The sequence below is a fragment of the Heterodontus francisci genome, chromosome 3, assembly GCF_036365525.1.
Source record: "Heterodontus francisci isolate sHetFra1 chromosome 3, sHetFra1.hap1, whole genome shotgun sequence".
NCBI classification, from domain to species: domain Eukaryota; kingdom Metazoa; phylum Chordata; class Chondrichthyes; order Heterodontiformes; family Heterodontidae; genus Heterodontus; species Heterodontus francisci.
The window spans coordinates 128,157,007-128,176,129 of NC_090373.1; the positions used below are offsets into that span (position 1 = coordinate 128,157,007).

At 52.9% G+C, this 19,123-nt stretch overlaps 1 protein-coding gene across 1 annotated transcript in view; it reads right to left on the bottom strand.

Moving 5' to 3' along the window:
* The window catches only part of faxcb (failed axon connections homolog, metaxin like GST domain containing b), a 113,896-nt gene that overhangs the window by 53,736 nt on the left and 41,037 nt on the right, over positions 1 to 19,123 (bottom strand). The window lies entirely within an intron of this gene.

Below are 19,123 nucleotides of genomic sequence, written 5' to 3' on the forward strand. Positions count from 1 at the left end.
GCATAAACATTCATCCAATAACAACAACTTACATAATAATGAGTGGTGCAGTGGTTCGCACCGCAGCCTCACAGCTCTAGAGACCCGGGTTCGATTCTGGGTACTGCCTGTGCAGAATTTGCAAGTTCTCCCTGTGACTGTGTGGGTTTCTGCCGGGTGCTCTGGTTTCCTCCCACAGCCAAAGACTTGCAGGTTGATAGGTAAATTGACCATGGTAAATTGCCCCTAGTGTAGGTAGGTGGTAGGAGAATTAAGGGAAGGTGGGGATGTGGTAGGGAATATGGGGTTAATGTAGGATTTGTATAAACGGGTGGTTGTTGGTCAGCACAGACTCGGTGGGCCGAAGGGCCTGTTTCAGTGCTGTCTCCCTCTCTCTCTAATGTAAAAGCAAAATACAGCAGATGCTGGCAATCTGAAATAAAAACAGAAAGTGCTGGAAATGCTCAGCATGTTTGGCAGCATCTGTTGAGAGAGAAACAAAGTTAACATTTCAGGTCTGTGACCTTTCATCAGAACTAGCAAAGGTTAGAAAAGAATTAGGTTTTAAGCAAATGAAGAGGGGGTGGCGCAGTTGGTGGGGAAGAGAACAAAAGAGAAGGTGTGTGATAGGGGAGATGGCAGGAGAGAATAAATAACAAAGCTGTTAAGGGACAAAGCCAAAGAGTGTGTTAATGCTTGTGGTGAAAAGCAAAGCATTAGTTCAGAGAGAGTGTTAAAAGCAGAATAATGAGCACATGGTTAAAAAATGAAATAAAATAATAGAAAAATGTAAAGAAATGGGCCAGTCATGCTCTGAAATTGTTGAACTCAATGTTGAGTCCACAAAGCTGGAGAGAGCCCAATCGAAAGATCTGGTGCTGTTCCTCGAGCTTGCATTGATGTTCATGGGAACACTGCAGCAGGCCAAGGACAGATATGTGGACATGAAAGCAGGGGGGTGTGTTAAAATGGCCAGAAACCAGAAGCTTGGGGTCATGCTTTTGAACTGAGCGGAGGTGTTCTACAAAGCGGTCACCCAATTTGCGTTTGGTCTCCCCATTGTAGATGCAACCGCATAGTAGCAGCAAATACAGTGTACTAAATTGAAAGAAGTACAAGTAAATCATTGCTTCACCTGGAAGAAGTGTTTGGTGTCTTGGATGGTGAGGAGAGATGAAGTAATTGCATGGGAAGGTGCCGTGGGAAGGGGACGAGGTGTCGGGGGTGATGGAGGCGTGGTCCAGGGAGTATCTGATGAAAGGTCACAGACCTGAAACATTAACTCTGCTTCTGTCTCAGCAGGTGCTGCCTGACCTGCTGAGTATTTCCAGCACTTTCTGTTTTTATGCCTATTTTCTCATGTGGGCAGAGAGGCTCATTATTCTGCCATTAACACTCTCTATGAACTAATGCTTTGTCTTTCACCACAAGCATTAGCACACTCTTTGCCTTTGTCCCAGGACAGCTTTTGTTATTTAATCTCTCCTACCCTCTGCCCTATCACACACCTTTGCTTTTGTTCTCTTCCCACCAAACCCCGCCACCCACCCCCCCACCCACCCCACCCCTTCACTTGCTTAAAACAAAAACCTACACTTGGTTGAACATACTTCTAACACACTCCGATCTGTCTACAGGTCAGCTGTAGTTAGCTCATTCCAATTGTCAATTATGTGCTGTCACCAATAATAGTGTTAATAATTTATACCATTTATTACTTAATGCTTATAATTTTGTTATTCAATTTTTAATGACCCAGAATTGAGAGTGTTAAAAGAATTGAAGCCACAAAATTCAGATGCACAGCGCCCAATTTTTGGGTGCCATGGGTGGTCTTAGAGGTCCAAACTGACGACTGCAGAATGCACATATATTTCAGATGCGAGTCACACCAAACGCCATATTGGTGAGGACATTAATGTGCACACAGTGAAGCTCTGCCAGAAGTATGCAGAGTAGACAGATCGTGACATCAATCAGCATGTAACGCTAATTGATGCCAGCATTGCCATTTTGGAGCTCAATGCTCCAGCTAATGCTCTCCCTTAACCTCACACAGCTGAACATGCAGGAAGGTTCCCCCCGCCACCACCACCAGTGCTATTTAAAAGGATCATCAATTACTTTCAGGTTAGTTGCTGACTGATTTCTACTGGCTGTTGCTGCAATTGTATAAGTGTTTGGTGGTTCCTAGAGTTGTTTAAAGTTGCTAAGTTCTACAGGAAGTGGTGTGGCACATGCTGAACGACTTTCTCCTCACTGCAGGGATTCTGCTGAAACCATTTCCTCCCACACATAGTAGTCATTTCCCTTAGACTACAGGATGACAGGGAAAATAAGCAGAGGTAGCACACAGCAGGTCAAACTGCAGGAAAAGGGAGGAGGAGCAGGGGAGAAGGGTTCTTAGCAGGAGGCCATATCTGTCCAAGGTGTTCAGGGAGCAATTCCCCTACCTGAAGCTCAGTGAGGAACATTGGAGGAAAAATTTGATAGCGCAGTACCATTTCAAGCGACGCAATGCATACTAAGTCTGTTCCTCGGAGGCAGGCAACATTGCAGCCATTACCTGCACAGTTTTCTTCAATGATATCAATGCGGAAATCTGCACAGGCCACGGAGGTAGCAGCCAGTGGTGCAGTCTGTCCCGGGGAATCAACGTAAGTCTGTGCAGTGCTGCTTAAAGCAGCACTAAGCAAACAAAATTCTCCCCCAGTGTGTGAGATGTCTGCATTTCACTAAGGATTTTTTTTTTATTTCCAAAATATACTTTATTCATAAAAATCTGTAAAAAATACATTCCCAAACAGTTTAAAACAGCATCAAGTCAAAAAATACAAACATTGCAAGGCAGATCAGTTTCCTTCAATACAATCATGAGTTGCCTCACAACCCTTCCATTTCATTGTCATGCCATATACATTTTTACATTTACAGCACACAAAATTTTCCCGATACAGTTCGAGGAGTTTCCCATGGATCCAGCCTCTCAGTTCAGCTTGGTGGGGGGACCTTACACTGTGGTCTTTCCCCATTGAGCCTTTGCTGCGGCTGCCCCAAACTTTAGTGCGTCCCTCAGCACGTAGTCCTGGACCTTGGAATGTGCCAGCCTGCAACATTCGGTGGTGGACAACTCTTTGCGCTGGAAGACCAGCAAGTTTCGGGCAGACCAAAGGGTGTCTTTCACTGAATTGATGGTCCTCCAGCAGCAGTTGATGTTTGTCTCGGTGTGCGTCCCTGTGAACAGCCCGTAGAGCACAGACTCCTGTGTGACAGAGCTGCTTGGGATGAACCTCGACAAAAACCACTGCATCACTTTCCACACCTGCTTTGCGAAGACACATTCCAGGAGGAGGTGGGCAACCGTCTCTTCCCCACCACAGCCACCACGGGGGCATTGTGCGGAGGGGGTGAGACTTCGGGTGTGCATGAAGGATCTGACGGGGAGGGCCCTTCTCACCACCAGCCAAGTTACGTCTTGGTGCTTGTTTGAAAGTTCTGGTGATGAGGCATTCTGCCAAATGACTTTGACGGTCTGCTCGGGGAACCATCCGACAGGATCCACCGTTTCCTTTTCCTGTAGGGCCTTGAGGACATTCCGTGCAGACCACTGCCTGATGGACCGGTGGTCAAAGGTGTTTTCCCGCAGAAACTGCTCCACGAAGGATAGGTGGTACGGCACAGCCCAACTGCATGGAGCGTTCCGCGGCAATGTGGCCAGGCCCATCCTTCGCAACACCAGGGACAGATGGAACCTCAGCATGTAGTGACACTTGGAGTTTGCGTACTGGAGGTCTACACACAGCTTGATGCAGCCGCACACGAAAGTGGTCATCAGGATGAGGGCCACATTGGGTACATTTTTCCCGCCCTTATCCAGAGATTTGAACATCGTGTCCCTCCGGACCCCGTCCATATTAGATCCCCAGATGAAGCGGAAAATGGCTCGGGTCACCGACACAGCGCAGGAGTGGGGTATAGGCCAGACCTGCGCCACGTACAGCAACAACGTGAGCGCCTCGCACCTGATGACCAGGTTCTTACCCACAATGGAGAGAGATCGCTGCCCCCACATGCTCAACTTTTGTTGTACCTTGGCTACTTGCTCCTCCCAGGTTTTGGTGCATGCCCCGGCCCTTCCTAACCATATCCCCAGCACCTTCAGGTAATCTGACATGACGGTGAAGGGGACAAAGGATCGGTCAGCCCAGTTCCCAAAGAACATGGCCTCGCTCTTGCCGTGGTTAACTTTGGCTCCCGAGGCCAGTTCGAACGGGTCGCAGATGCTCATCAGTCTGCGCACAGACAGCGAGTCCGAGCAGAAGACGGCGACGTCATCCATGTACAGGGAGGTTTTAACCTGAGTGCCTCCGCTGCCTGGGATTGTCACCCCTCTTATGCTCACATCCTTCCTAATAGACTCAGCAAAGGGTTCAATACAGCAAACAAACATGACAGGGGAGAGAGGACAGCCCTGTCTGACTCCAGATTGGATCGGGAAACTTTCCGATTTCCACCCATTGATTGAGACTGCGCTACTGATGTTTGTGTAGAGCAGTTGGATCCAATTGCAGATTCCCTCCCCAAACCCCATTTTGGAAAGCACGTCCATCATGTAGGTGTGCGATATCCTGTCAAAAGCCTTCTCCTGGTCCAGGCTGATGAGGCAGGTGTCCACCCTCCTGTCCCGTACAGAGACAATCGTATTCCTGAGTAGCACAAGAATATCAGAGATCTTCCTGCCGGGTACAGTACAGGTCTGATCGGGGTGGATCACCAACTCCAGAGCAAACTTGACTCGACTGGCTATGACTTTGGACAGAATCTTGTAGTCAACATTAAGCAGTGAGATGGGTTGCCAATTTCTGATTTCTGCCCTCTCCCCCTTCTGCTTGTAAATGAGGGTGATGATGCCTTTCCTCATGGATTCTGACATGCTGCCGGCCAGGAGCATACTCTCGTATACTTCCAGCAGGTCCGGGCCGACCCAGTCCCACAGGGCCGAGTACAACTCGACCCGTAAGCTGTCACTTCCGGGAGTTTTACTCGTCTTGAAGGACTCGACGGCCTTAGTCAGCTCGTCCAGAGTTAGCGGCTTGTCCAGTCTCTCCCTCCTGCTGTCATCTAAGACCTCTGTGATTGATGACAGGAAGGACTGGGAGGCTCTGCTGTCTGTGGGCTTCGCGTCATACAGCCCAGCATAAAAGGATTTGCTGATCCTTAGTATATCGGACTGCGAAGACGTTACCAAGCCATCTTCTTCCTTCAGGCTGCTGATAACAGAGCTCTCTCTCTGTACCTTTTGGAAGAAGTAACGCGAGCACGTCTCATCCTGCTCGATGGAGCGGACTCTGGACCGGAAAATGATCTTGGAGGCCTCCTTGGCAAAGAGCGAGGCCTGCTGGCTCTTCATCTTGGAGGTCCTCCTTGACCTCGACCCCCATTGACTGCAACCGGAGCAGATTTTGCATACTTTTCTGGAGTCGGAACATTTCCCTCTGTCTCTCTCTCGCCCTCTTGATGTTCTCCTTAATCGCTTCCCACCAGTGAACTGGAGACTCAAAGAGGGGTTTCACGGTCCTCCAACCTTTGTAATCCCTTTTGAGTTCCTCAACGTTCTCTGGGGTCAGCAGTGTAGCATTGAGCTTCCACGCCCCTCTGCCAACCCACTGGTCGTCCTGTAAGTGACAGTTGGCCAGTAAGAGGCAGTGGTCGGAGAAGAACACCGGCTTGACGTCGGTGGATCCGACCGTGACGGGACGGGACACAAACAGGAAGTCAATCCTGGAACGGGCAGACCCGTCCGATCTTGACCATGTGTATCTGCGCTGCGCTCCGTCTGCAGGTTTGCTGAAGACGTCGTGCAGTTTGGCATCTTTAACTGTTTCTGTTAGGAATCTAGACGTAGCGTCCAGTTTGCTGGCGTCACTGCCAGATCGTCCAGCCACATCGATGATGCAGTTGAAGTCACCGTCTAGAATGACCGGCCTGGACGTCACTAGCAGCAGTGGGAGCTACTGGAAGACGGTCAGCCGCTCGCTGCGTTGTACCGGGGCGTACATGTTGATCAACCGGAGCAGAGCGTTGTTGTACATTACGTCTGCTACGAGGAGGCGACCGCCCACCACCTCCTTCACTTCGGAGATGGTGAAGTTACCTCCCCGCAGCAGAATACCCAGGCCGGAGGAACGGCAATCATTACCCCCCGACCAGATCGATGGCCCATGGGACCACCATCGCGAGCAAGGTCAAGGATGCCCTTAATTAAATCTGCTTCCTGCTGCAGCCACAACTGCAACTTCAGAGCAAGGCAAGGACCACATTGTCAGTAGCTGTAAAGGTGATAGTGGCAATGAACTTTTATGCGTTGGGCTCCTTCTAGACTGGGGCTGGAGATATGTGCAACATCTTCCAGTCTGCCATCCACTGTTGCATAAGGGAGGTCGCTGAGGCTCTCTATTCCAAGAGAGCCAAATACATACTCGCCAGAGAGCAGCAGGCACAGTGAGTACATGGCTTTGCGAGGATTGGAGGCTTCCCCGTGTTGCAGGATGCTATTAACATATCACTTTGTTGGCACCACATGTAAATTCTGAGATGTACAGTAATCAAAAGGGATTCCAGTCCAGTGACCACACTCAGCAAATCATGCAGGTCAATGCTGGTATCCTGGCAATGGTCATGATGCCTTCATTCTGCAGATGTTCGCTATGCATTTGAGCCACCAGGACAAACCAAACGGAGGCTACTAGGAGAAAAGAATTATCCATTTATGACATGGCTTATGACTCTGCTGCACAACCCGTGGGCAGCTTGCATATAATGAAACCAATGGGTAGAATTTTCCCGGTCCCATGGTGTCAGTGGCAAGGGACGGTGCCGGGAAAATAGCAGGTAGCTGCATCGGGACAGTTTCCCAATGCATTCCCACTACTGGGGAAGTTTCCCAGGAGTGGACAGGAATGCAGATCATCTGCCGGCACCACAGAAGCTGGCAGTCAATTTAATTAATTAAGGCTCTGATTGGGCAATTTAAAGGGCTTGACGGCATTTAGCCAATGGAGGAGTGTTCCCCCCACCTCACCGCCACATGCGGAGGCCGCCAGCTCTCCATGCAGATGGCCTGCCTGCAGCAGGCTAGGGGGACCATTGGAGCCGGAAGGTCTGTCCCCCAAAGAGGGGCCCAATGACAGCAAAGGCTACACCACAGGCCCAAACACTGCCACAAAGAGGTTTCCCCTCCCCTCCGATGGCCTGCCTGCTTGGCCCCCGTGAATTTTAAATTACATTTACTTCTCCAGTGGCACCTCGATTTTGATGCACCATCCATTTCTCAGACCTACCTCAGCAGCGCCCACCTCTCCTGGTGAGGTGGCCAAGGCTCTAGAGCAGGGTTGTCCAGAGCCAGGATCTGGCCCACCAAAGGTTTCCATCAGGCCCACGGATGTATTTCAGAGATGAGAAATTTTCGATTGCCTTCTTTCAGACCAGCTTTTCAAAGAAATCACGTTCAGTTTCACAGCTGACAGGCGCTGACATCAGGAACAGCAGTTTCCCAACTTCAGACAGATTCAGGGTTTTCTGGCGGGTTCTGACTTTTATTTAAAAGGCTGCCAGAAAACCCCGAATCTGTCTGCTGGTCCCGATGTCAGCACATGTCAGCTGTGAAACTAAGTGCAATTTTTTTTTAAAGTGACCAACCACAAAGCTGCTGGGTTGAGTGCTCCCACACTTTGCAACTGTCAGAGAGAGAGAGATGGAGGGGATACAGAGAGGGGGGGCAGAGGGAGAGAGGGGGATAGAGAGAGAGAGGCACCTCTCTATATCATCTTAGCTCTCTGTGTCCCCCGCTCTTTCCCTCTCGGTGCCCCCCTCTTTTTGCCCGGGTTGTCTGTGAACATCTCATTCGATTGCACTACCAGTAAACACAACCCCAATTCCCCATTCACCAACAATCCCACACCTTACGCATGTGATAAAGGAACATCTGTAATTATGGGTGACTTTAATCTGCATACAGATTGGACAAATCAAATTAGTCACAATACCGTAGAGGAGGAATTCTTGGAGTGTATACGTGATGGTTTTCTGGACCAATACGTTGAGGAACCAACTAGAGAACAGACCATCCTAGGCTAGGTATTGTGTGATGAGAGAGGAATAATTGACAATCTAGTGGTGCGAGACCCCTTGGGGATGAGCAACCATAATATGATAGAATTCTTCATCAAGATGGAGAGTGACTTAGTTGATTCTGAGACTAGGGTCCTGAATCTTAGTAAACTATGAAGATATAAGGCGCGAGTTGGCTATGACGGATTGGGAAATGTTACTTAAAGGGATGACAGTGGATAGGCAATGGCAAACATTTAAAGTGGGCATGGATAAACAATTGTTTATCCCTGTCTGGCACAAAAGTAAAACAGGAAAGGTAGCCAAACCATGGCTGAGAAGGGAAATTAGAGATAGAATTAGATCCAAGGAAGAGGCATATAAATCATTTTATAGCTGCTACGGGAAGAGAGAGAAACAGCAGAGGAAACTGAATGGATGATCTCAATCTTAGTGACAAAGAAATCCATGAGCTCCTCGCACTTTTTGCTGGAGGTAAGGGCGGAAGAGACAGGAGAGAGAAGGTTTAAGACGACTTATGGACTGAATAGTTTATAGTCCTAAAGACTATTTTCATTCATGCAAAAGAGAGAAGGAAACATTTGTAGACATTGTTTTTAATGTGTTATTTGGGTAAACAGCTACCTCATGTTACTCTTACTGCTCTTTATTGCTGTTTCATCTCTTCCTCATTCTTGCTCCCCGCTGATTCAATTCGACACATGCTAAATGAGTCCATCAATCAATCAGTGCTGAAATCCCTTCACGGGCTTGGACATCTTGTTCATTTGATTGTCCAAATGAGGTTACCAGCAGTCAGACTGGCTCATCATTTCTGCTTGGCTTTTTACCTAGTGCTGCCATGATTCCTTGACTTGTGTGGGCGCAGTGGGGACGATGGTCTGAGATATATGCATACACACAAGGCAGAAACATGCACAAAGGAAAGGAACGGCGCTCCGCAAATAATGCTAAAGGCAACTGATTTCTGATGTAACTACAATCCCTCTCGCAGTCCACACCATCCGGTTTGGTTCTGCTTTGGTCACTACCAGGTTTCAATACCTGCATTTCATTTATTGTTAAGGAAATCTGTTCCGAATGCTGCTGTTACTCGTGTTCTTAACCATGTATCAAGTCCTGTGCTCTATTTTCCCAACCTAGAACGCGCAGGCTCAGGATACCCATTGTGTCCTCCAATTCGGAAACCGTGAACTGGACATGTAGCATCCCTGGATAACAGCAGAGAGAACCCATCTGGCCAAGAAGCTGCTCTGTGGACTTGTGCTTACTCAGCTGCTAGTGATTTTGGTGGACTTCTTGAAACCTTCTCCCTGGACCCCAAAGGGGCTGCGAATCACAATTTGAGAATCTCTGGTATAAATGGTTCAGTGAATTAGATTGTACTGTTAGATATAATGGTCGTCATTTACAGCAGTGCTCACAGTTTGTGCTTCAGTGCATTTTAATGGGCTTCACCGCAGCTTCGGAAAATAACACTGAATAATTTTAAAGACAGCACATATGGTATATTTATGCTAACTTGAACAGTACCAAGAAGTGGGTGGCATGGTGCTGGGAACTGCAAATCTAAATGTCATTCCCAAAACAAAATACTGCAACATTTTTCTGAACCTGGCATGGAGCCCTTGCAAACTGTGCAATTTACTGTAGAGCAGTTTGTGTTGCAACCCGACTCAAAATACAATGAAAATAGCAAGAATGGCTGACTTCAGAGAAGATTGGGAGGCTCGAGGGTTGGGAGGGAGGCTCAAGAGTTGGGACAGGGAATCGAGAGTTGGGAGGGAGCTCGAGAGTTGGGAGGGAGCTCAAGAGTTGTGAGGATGGCACGAGAGTTGGGAGGGAGCTCAAGAGTTGGGAGGAAGGCATGAGTGGTGCGAGGAGGGCACGAGAGTTGGGAGAGAGCTCGAGAGATGGGAGGGAGGCTTAAGAGTTGGGGAGAGAGCTCGAGAGTTGGGGAAGGAGCTCGACAGTTGGGTGGGAGGCTCGAGAGTTGGGAAGGAGCTCAGGAGTTTGGAGGGAGCTCAAGAGATGGGAGGGAGCTCGGGAGTTGGAAGGGAGGCAGGAGAGTTGGGGAGAGAGCTCGAGTTGGAAGGGAGGCTCAAGAGTTGGAAGGGAGGCAGGTGAATTGGGAGGGAGGCTCGAGAGATGGGAGGGAGCTCGAGAGTTGGAAGGGAGGCAGGAGAGTTGGGGAGAGAGCTCGAGTTGGAAGGGAGGCTCAAGAGTTGGAAGGGAGGCAGGTGAATTGGGAGGGAGGCTCGAGAGATGGGAGGGAGCTCGAGAGTTGGGGGGGAGCTCGAGAGATGGGAGGTGGGATCGAGAATTGGGAGGGAGCTCGAGAGTTGGGAGGGAGCTCGAGAGTTGGGGGGGAGCTCGAGAGATGGGAGGTGGGATTGAGAATTGGGAGGGAGCTCGAGAGTTGGGAGGGAGCTCGAGAGTTGGGGGGGGGCTCGAGAGTTGGGAGGGGGGCTCAAGAGTTGGGAGGGAGCTCGAGAGTTGGGAGGGGGGGCTCGAGAGTTGGGAGGGGGGCTCAAGAGTTGGGAGGGAGGTCGAGAGTTGGGAGGGGGGGCTCGAGAGTTGGGAGGGGGGCTCAAGAGTTGGGAAGTAGCTCGAGAGTTGGGAGGAAGCTCGAGAGTTGGAAGGGGGGCTCGAGAGTTGGGAGGGAGCTCGAGAGTTGGGAGGCTGGCTCGAGAGTTGGGAAGGAGCGCGAGAGATGGGAGGGGGGTTTGAGAGTTGAGGAGGCTCCAGAGTTGGGTGGGAGCTCAAGAGATGGGAGGGAGCTCGAGAGTTGGTCAAATGGCTCGATAGCAGGGTGGGAGCTGGCACAAGAGCCGGGAGGGGTGCTGGATAGTCGGGGGGAGCCGAATAGACAGGTGGATAGGCTGAGATAGTCAGGTTGGGGGGCTTGGATAGTCGGGTGGGGGTATGGATAGTCCGGTGGGGATTTGGATAGTCGGGTGGGGGTTTGGATAGTCGGGTGGGGGTTTGGAAAGTCGGGTGGGGGTTTGGATAGTCGGGTGGGGGTTTGGATAGTCGGGTGGGGGTTTGGATAGTAGGGTGAGGGTTTGGATAGTCGGGTGGGGGTTTGGATAGTCGGGTGGGGGTTTGGATAGTAGGGTGAGGGTTTGGATAGTCCGGTGGGGGTTTGGATAGTCGGGTGGGGGTTTGGATAGTCCGGTGGGGTTTTGGATAGTCGGGTGGGGGTTTGGATAGTCGTGTGAGGGTTTGGATAGTCGGGTGAGGGTTTGGATAGTCGGGTGGGGGTTTGTATAGTCGTGTGAGGGTTTGGATAGTCGGGTGGGGGTTTGGATAGTTGGATGGGGGTTTGGATAGTCGGGTGGGGGTTTGGATAGTCGGATGGGGGTTTAGATAGTCGGGTGGGGGTTTGGATAGTCGGATGGGGGTTTGGATAGTCGGGTGGGGGTTTGGATAGTCGGATGGGGGTTTAGATAGTCGGGTGGGGGTTTGGATAGTCGGATGGGGGTTTAGATAGTCGGGTGGGGGTTTAGATAGTCGGGTGGGGGTTTGGATAGTCGGATGGGGGTTTAGATAGTCGGGTGGGGGTTTGGATAGTCGGGTGGGGGTTTGGATAGTCGGATGGGGGTTTAGATAGTCGGGTGGGGGTTTAGATAGTCGGGTGGGGGTTTGGATAGTCGGATGGGGGTTTAGATAGTCGGGTGGGGGTTTGGATAGTCGGATGGGGGTTTAGATAGTCGGGTGGGGGTTTGGATAGTCGGATGGGGGTTTGGATAGTCGGATGGGGGTTTGGATAGTTGGGTGGGCGTTTGGAAAGTCGGGTGGGGGTTTGGAAAGTCGGGTGGGGTTTGGATAGTCGGGTGGGGGTTTGGATAGTCAGGTGGGGGTTTGGAAAGTCGGGTGGGGGTTTGGATAGTCGGGTGAGGGTTTGGATAGTCGGGTGGAGTTTGCATAGTCGGATGGGGGTTTAGATAGTCGGGTGGGGGTTTGGTTGGTCAGGTGGGGGTTGGGATAGTCGAGTGAAGTTTGGATTGTCGGGTGGGGGGGTTTGGATAGTCAGGTGGGGGTTTGGATAGTCAGGAGAGGGTTTGGATAGTCGGGTGGGAGTTTGGATAGTCTGGTGGGGGTTTGGATAGTCGAGTGGGGATTTGGACAGTCGGGTGGGGGGTTTGGATAGTCAGGTGGGGGTTTGGATAGTCGGGTGGAATTTGGATTGTCGGGTGGGGGTTTGGATAGTCAGGAGAGAGTTTGGAAAGTCGGGTGAGGGTTTGGATAGTCGGGTGGGGGTTTGGAAAGTCGGGTGAGGGTTTGGATAGTCGGGTGGGGGTTTGGAAAGTCGGGTGGGGGTTTGGATAGTCGGGTGAGGGTTTGGATAGTCGGGTGAGGGTTTGGATAGTCGGGTGGGGGTTTGGAAAGTCGGGTGGGGGTTTGGATAGTCGGGTGAGGGTTTGGATAGTCGGGTGGGGGTTTGGATAGTCGGGTGGGTGTTGGGATAGTCGAGTGGAGTTTGGATTGTCGGGTGGGGAGGTTTGGATAGTGGGGTGGGGGTTTGGATAGTCGGGTGGGGGTTTGGAAAGTCGGGTGGGGGTTTGGATAGTCGGGTGAGGGTTTGGATAGTCGGGTGGGGGTTTGGAAAGTCGGGTGAGGGTTTGGATAGTCGGGTGGGGGTTTGGAAAGTCGGGTGAGGGTTTGGATAGTCGGGTGGGGGTTTGGAAAGTCGGGTGGGGGTTTGGATAGTCGGGTGAGGGTTTGGATAGTCGGGTGAGGGTTTGGATAGTCGGGTGGGGGTTTGGAAAGTCGGGTGGGGGTTTGGATAGTCGGGTGAGGGTTTGGATAGTCGGGTGGGGGTTTGGATAGTCGGGTGGGTGTTGGGATAGTCGAGTGGAGTTTGGATTGTCGGGTGGGGAGGTTTGGATAGTGGGGTGGGGGTTTGGATAGTCGGGTGGGGGTTTGGAAAGTCGGGTGGGGGTTTGGATAGTCGGGTGAGGGTTTGGATAGTGGGGTGGGGGTTTGGATAGTCGGGTGGGAGTTGGGATAGTCAGGAGAGAGTTTGGAAAGTCAGGTGAGGGTTTGGATAGTCGAGTGGAGTTTGGATTGTCGGGTGGGGGTTTGGATAGTCGGGTGAGGGTTTGGATAGTCGGGTGAGGGTTTGGATAGTCGGGTGAGGGTTTAGATAGTCGGGTGGGGGTTTGGAAAGTCGGGTGGGGGTTTGGATAGTCGGGTGAGGGTTTGGATAGTCGGGTGAGGGTCTGGAAAGTCGGGTGGGGGTTTGGATAGTCGGGTGGGGGTTTGTATAGTCGGGTGGGGGTTTGGAAAGTCGGGTGGGGGTTTGGATAGTCGGGTGAGGGTTTGGATAGTCGGGTGGAGTTTGGATAGTCAGATGGGGGTTTGGATAGTTGGGTGGGGGTTTGGAAAGTCGGGTGGGGGTTTGGATAGTCGGGTGGGGGTTTGGATAGTCAGGTGGGGGTTTGGAAAGTCGGGTGGGGGTTTGGATAGTCGGGTGGGGGTTTGGATAGTCGGGTGGGGGTTTGGAAAGTCGGGTGGGGGTTTGGATAGTCGGGTGGGGGTTTGGAAAGTCGGGTGGGGGTTTGGAAAGTCGGGTGGGGGTTTGGATAGTCGGGTGGGGGTTTGGATAGTCGGGTGGGGGTTTGGAAAGTCGGGTGGGGGTTTGGATAGTCGGGTGGGGGTTTGTATAGTCGGGTGGGGGTTTGGAAAGTCGGGTGGGGGTTTGGATAGTCGGGTGAGGGTTTGGATAGTCGGATGGAGTTTGGATAGTCAGATGGGGGTTTGGATAGTTGGGTGGGGGTTTGGAAAGTCGGGTGAGGGTTTGGATAGTCGGGTGGAGATGGATAGTCGGGGTGGGGGTTTGGATAGTCGGGTGAGGGTTTGGATAGTCGGGTGGAGATGGATAGTCGGGTGGGGGTTTGGATAGTCGGGTGGGGGTTTGGATAGTCGGGTGAGGGTTTGGATAGTCGGGTGGAGATGGATAGTCGGGGTGGGGAGGTTTGGATAGTCGGGTGGGGGTTTGGATAGTCAGGTGGGGGGGTTTGGATAGTCGGGTGAGGGTTTGGATAGTCGGGTGGGGGTTTGGTTAGTTGGGTGGGGAGGTTTGGATAGTCGGGTGGGGGTTTGGATAGTCAGGTGGGGGGGTTTGGATAGTCAAGTGGGGGGGTTTGGATAGTCGGGTGGGGGGGTTTGGATAGTCGGGTGAGGGTTTGGATAGTCGGGTGGGGGTTTGGATAGTCGGGTGAGCGTTTGGATAGTCGGGTGAGGAATTGGATCGTCGGGTGAGGGTTTGGATAGTCGGGTGAGGGTTTGGATAGTCGGGTGGTGTTTGGATAGTCGGGTGGGGGTTTGGTTAGTTGGGTGGGGAGGTTTGGATAGTCGGGTGGGGGTTTGGATAGTCGGGTGGGGGTTTGGATAGTCGGGTGGGGGTTTGGTTAGTTGGGTGGGGAGGTTTGGATAGTCGGGTGGGGGTTTGGATAGTCGGGTGAGGGTTTGGGTAGTCGGGTGGGGGTTTGGATAGTCGAGTGGGGGGTTTGGATAGTCGGGTGGGGGGTTTGTGTCGTCGGGTGAGGGTTTGGATAGTCGGGTGGGGGTTTGGATAGTCGAGTGGGGGTTTGGATAGTCGGGTGGGGGGTTTGGATAGTCGGGTGAGGGTTTGGATAGTCGGGTGGGAGTTTGGATAGTCGGGTGGGGGGTTTGGATAGTCGGGTGGGGGTTTGCATAGTCGGGTGGGGGTTTGGATAGTCGGGTGGGGGGTTTGGATAGTCGGGTGAGGGTTTGGATAGTCGGGTGGGAGTTTGGATAGTCGGGTGGGGGGTTTGGATAGTCGAGTGGGGTTTGGATAGTCGGGTGGTGTTTGGATAGTCGGGTGGGGGTTTGGATAGTCGGGTGGGGGGTTTGGATAGTCGGGTGGGGGTTTGGATAGTCGGGTGGGGGGTTTGGATAGTCGGCTGGGGGTTTGTTTAGTCGAGTGGGGGTTTGGATAGTCGGGTGAGGGTTTGGATCGTCGGGTGAGGGTTTGGATAGTCGAGTGGGGGTTTGGACAGTCGGGTGGGGGTGTTTGGATAGTCGGGTGGGAGTTTGGATAGTCAGGTGGGGGTTTGGATAGTCGAGTGGGGGGTTTGGATAGTCGGGTGGGGGTTTGCATAGTCGGGTGGGGGTTTGGATAGTCGGGTGGGGGGTTTGGATAGTCGGGTGAGGGTTTGGATAGTCGGGTGGGAGTTTGGATAGTCGGGTGGGGGGTTTGGATAGTCGAGTGGGGTTTGGATAGTCGGGTGGTGTTTGGATAGTCGGGTGGGGGTTTGGATAGTCGGGTGGGGGGTTTGGATAGTCGGGTGGGGGTTTGGATAGTCGGGTGGGGGGTTTGGATAGTCGGCTGGGGGTTTGTTTAGTCGAGTGGGGGTTTGGATAGTCGGGTGAGGGTTTGGATCGTCGGGTGAGGGTTTGGATAGTCGAGTGGGGGTTTGGACAGTCGGGTGGGGGTGTTTGGATAGTCGGGTGGGAGTTTGGATAGTCAGGTGGGGGTTTGGATAGTCGAGTGGGGGTTTGGACAGTCGGGTGGGGGGTTTGGATAATCGGGTGAGGGTTTGGATAGTCGAGTGGAGTTTGGATTGTCGGGTGAGGGTTTAGATAGTCGGGTGGGGGTTTGGAAAGTCGGGTGAGGGTTTGGATAGTCGGGTGGGGGTTTGGATAGTCGGGTGAGGGTTTGGATAGTCGGGTGGGGGTTTGGATAGTCGGGTGGGGGTTTGGATAGTCGGGTGAGGGTTTGGATAGTCGGGTGAGGGTTTGGATAGTCGGGTGAGGGTTTGGATAATCGGGTGAGGGTTTGGATAGTCGAGTGGAGTTTGGATTGTCGGGTGAGGGTTTAGATAGTCGGGTGGGGGTTTGGAAAGTCGGGTGAGGGTTTGGATAGTCGGGTGGGGGTTTGGATAGTCGGGTGAGGGTTTGGATAGTCGGGTGGGGGTTTGGATAGTCGGGTGGGGGTTTGGATAGTCGGGTGAGGGTTTGGATAGTCGGGTGAGGGTTTGGATAGTCGGGTGAGGGTTTGGATAGTCGGGTGGGGGTTTGGATAGTCGGGTGAGGGTTTGGATAGTCGGGTGAGGGTTTGGATAGTCGGGTGGGGGTTTGGATAGTCGGGTGAGGGTTTAGATAGTCGGGTGGGGGTTTGGAAAGTCGGGTGGGGGTTTGGAAAGTCGGGTGGGGGTTTGGATAGTCGGGTGAGGGTTTGGATAGTCGGGTGAGGGTTTGGATAGTCGGGTGGGGGGTTTGGATAGTTGAGTGGGGGTTTGGATAGTCGGGTGGGGGTTTGCATAGTCGGGTGGGGGTTTGGATAGTTGAGTGGTGGTTTGGATAGTCGGGTGAGGGTTTGGATAGTCGGGTGGGGGGTTTGGATAGTCGGGTCGGGGGTTTGGATAGTTGAGTGGGGGTTTGGATAGTCGGGTGAGGGTTTGGATAGTCGGGTGGGGGTTTGGATAGTCGGGTGGGAGTTTGGATAGTCGGGTGGGGGTTTGGATAGTCGAGTGGGGTTTGGATAGTCGGGTGGGGGTTTGGATAGTCGGGTGGGGGTTTGGATAGTCGGGTGGGGGGTTTGGATAGTCGGCTGGGGGTTTGTTTAGTCGAGTGGGGGTTTGGATAGTCGGGTGGGGGTTTGGATAGTCGGGTGGGGGGTTTGGATAGTCGGCTGGGGGTTTGTTTAGTCGAGTGGGGGTTTGGATAGTCGGGTGAGGGTTTGGATAGTCGGGTGAGGGTTTGGATCGTCGGGTGAGGGTTTGGATAGTCGAGTGGGGGTTTGGACAGTCGGGTGGGGGTGTTTGGATAGTCGGGTGGGAGTTTGGATAGTCAGGTGGGGGTTTGGATAGTCGAGTGGGGGTTTGGACAGTCGGGTGGGGGGTTTGGAGAGTCAGGTGGGGGTTTTGGATAATCGGGTGAGGGTTTGGATAGTCGGGTGGGGGTTTGGATAGTCGAGTGGGGGTTTGGACAGTCGGGTGGGGGGTTTGGAGAGTCAGGTGGGGGTTTTGGATAGTCGGGTGAGGGTTTAGATAGTCGGGTGGGGGTTTGGAAAGTCGGGTGAGGGTTCGGATAGTCGGGTGAGGGTTTGGATAGTCGGGTGGGGGTTTGGATAGTCGGGTGGGGGTTTGGATAGTCGGGTGAGGGTTTGGATAGTCGGGTGGAGTTTGGATAGTCGGATGGGGGCTTGGATAGTTGGGTGGGGGCTTGGATAGTCGGGTGGGGGTTTGGAAAGTCGGGTGGGGGTTTGGATAGTCGGATGGGGGCTTGGATAGTTGGGTGGGGGCTTGGATAGTCGGGTGGGGGTTTGGAAAGTCGGGTGGGGGTTTGGATAGTCGGGTGGGGGTTTGGAAAGTCGGGTGGGGGTTTGGATAGTCGGGTGGGGGTTTGTATAGTCGGGTGGGGGTTTGGAAAGTCGGGTGGGGGCTTGGATAGTCGGGTGGGGGTTTGGAAAGTCGGGTGGGGGCTTGGATAGTCGGGTGGGGGTTTGGAAAGTCGGGTGGGGGTTTGGATAGTCGGGTGGTGTTTGGATAGTCGGGTGAGGGTTTGGTTAGTTGCGTGGGGAGGTTTGGATAGTCGGGTGGGGGTTTGGATAGTCGGGTGAGGGTTTGGATAGTCGGGTGGGGGGTTTGTATCGTCGGGTGAGGGTTTGGATAGTCGGGTGGGGAGGTTTGGATAGACGGGTGAGGGTTTGGATAGTCGGGTGGGGAGGTTTGGATAGACGGGTGAGGGTTTGGATAGTCGGGTGGGGAGGTTTGGATAGTCGGGTGGGGGGTTTGGATAGTCGGGTGGGGGTTTGGATAGTCGAGTGGGGGTTTGGATAGTCGGGTGGGGGTTTGGATAGTCGGGTGGGGGTTTGGATTGTCGGGTGGGGAGGTTTGGATAGTGGGGTGGGGGTTTGGATAGTCGGGTGGGGGTTTGGAAAGTCGGGTGGGGGTTTGGATAGTCGGGTGAGGGTTTGGATAGTCGGGTGGGGGTTTGGAAAGTCGGGTGAGGGTTTGGATAGTCGGGTGGGGGTTTGGAAAGTCGGGTGAGGGTTTGGATAGTCGGGTGGGGGTTTGGAAAGTCGGGTGGGGGTTTGGATAGTCGGGTGAGGGTTTGGATAGTCGGGTGGGGGTTTGGATAGTCGGGTGGGTGTTGGGATAGTCGAGTGGAGTTTGGATTGTCGGGTGGGGAGGTTTGGATAGTGGGGTGGGGGTTTGGATAGTCGGGTGGGGGTTTGGAAAGTCGGGTGGGGGTTTGGATAGTCGGGTGAGGGTTTGGATAGTGGGGTGGGGGTTTGGATAGTCGGGTGGGAGTTGGGATAGTCAGGAGAGAGTTTGGAAAGTCAGGTGAGGGTTTGGATAGTCGAGTGGAGTTTGGATTGTCGGGTGGGGGTTTGGATAGTCGGGTGAGGGTTTGGATAGTCGGGTGAGGGTTTGGATAGTCGGGTGAGGGTTTAGATAGTCGGGTGGGGGTTTGGAAAGTCGGGTGGGGGTTTGGATAGTCGGGTGAGGGTTTGGATAGTCGGGTGAGGGTCTGGAAAGTCGGGTGGGGGTTTGGATAGTCGGGTGGGGGTTTGTATAGTCGGGTGGGGGTTTGGAAAGTCGGGTGGGGGTTTGGATAGTCGGGTGAGGGTTTGGATAGTCGGGTGGAGTTTGGATAGTCAGATGGGGGTTTGGATAGTTGGGTGGGGGTTTGGAAAGTCGGGTGGGGGTTTGGATAGTCGGGTGGGGGTTTGGATAGTCAGGTGGGGGTTTGGAAAGTCGGGTGGGGGTTTGGATAGTCGGGTGGGGGTTTGGATAGTCGGGTGGGGGTTTGGAAAGTCGGGTGGGGGTTTGGATAGTCGGGTGGGGGTTTGGAAAGTCGGGTGGGGGTTTGGAAAGTCGGGTGGGGGTTTGGATAGTCGGGTGGGGGTTTGGATAGTCGGGTGGGGGTTTGGAAAGTCGGGTGGGGGTTTGGATAGTCGGGTGGGGGTTTGTATAGTCGGGTGGGGGTTTGGAAAGTCGGGTGGGGGTTTGGATAGTCGGGTGAGGGTTTGGATAGT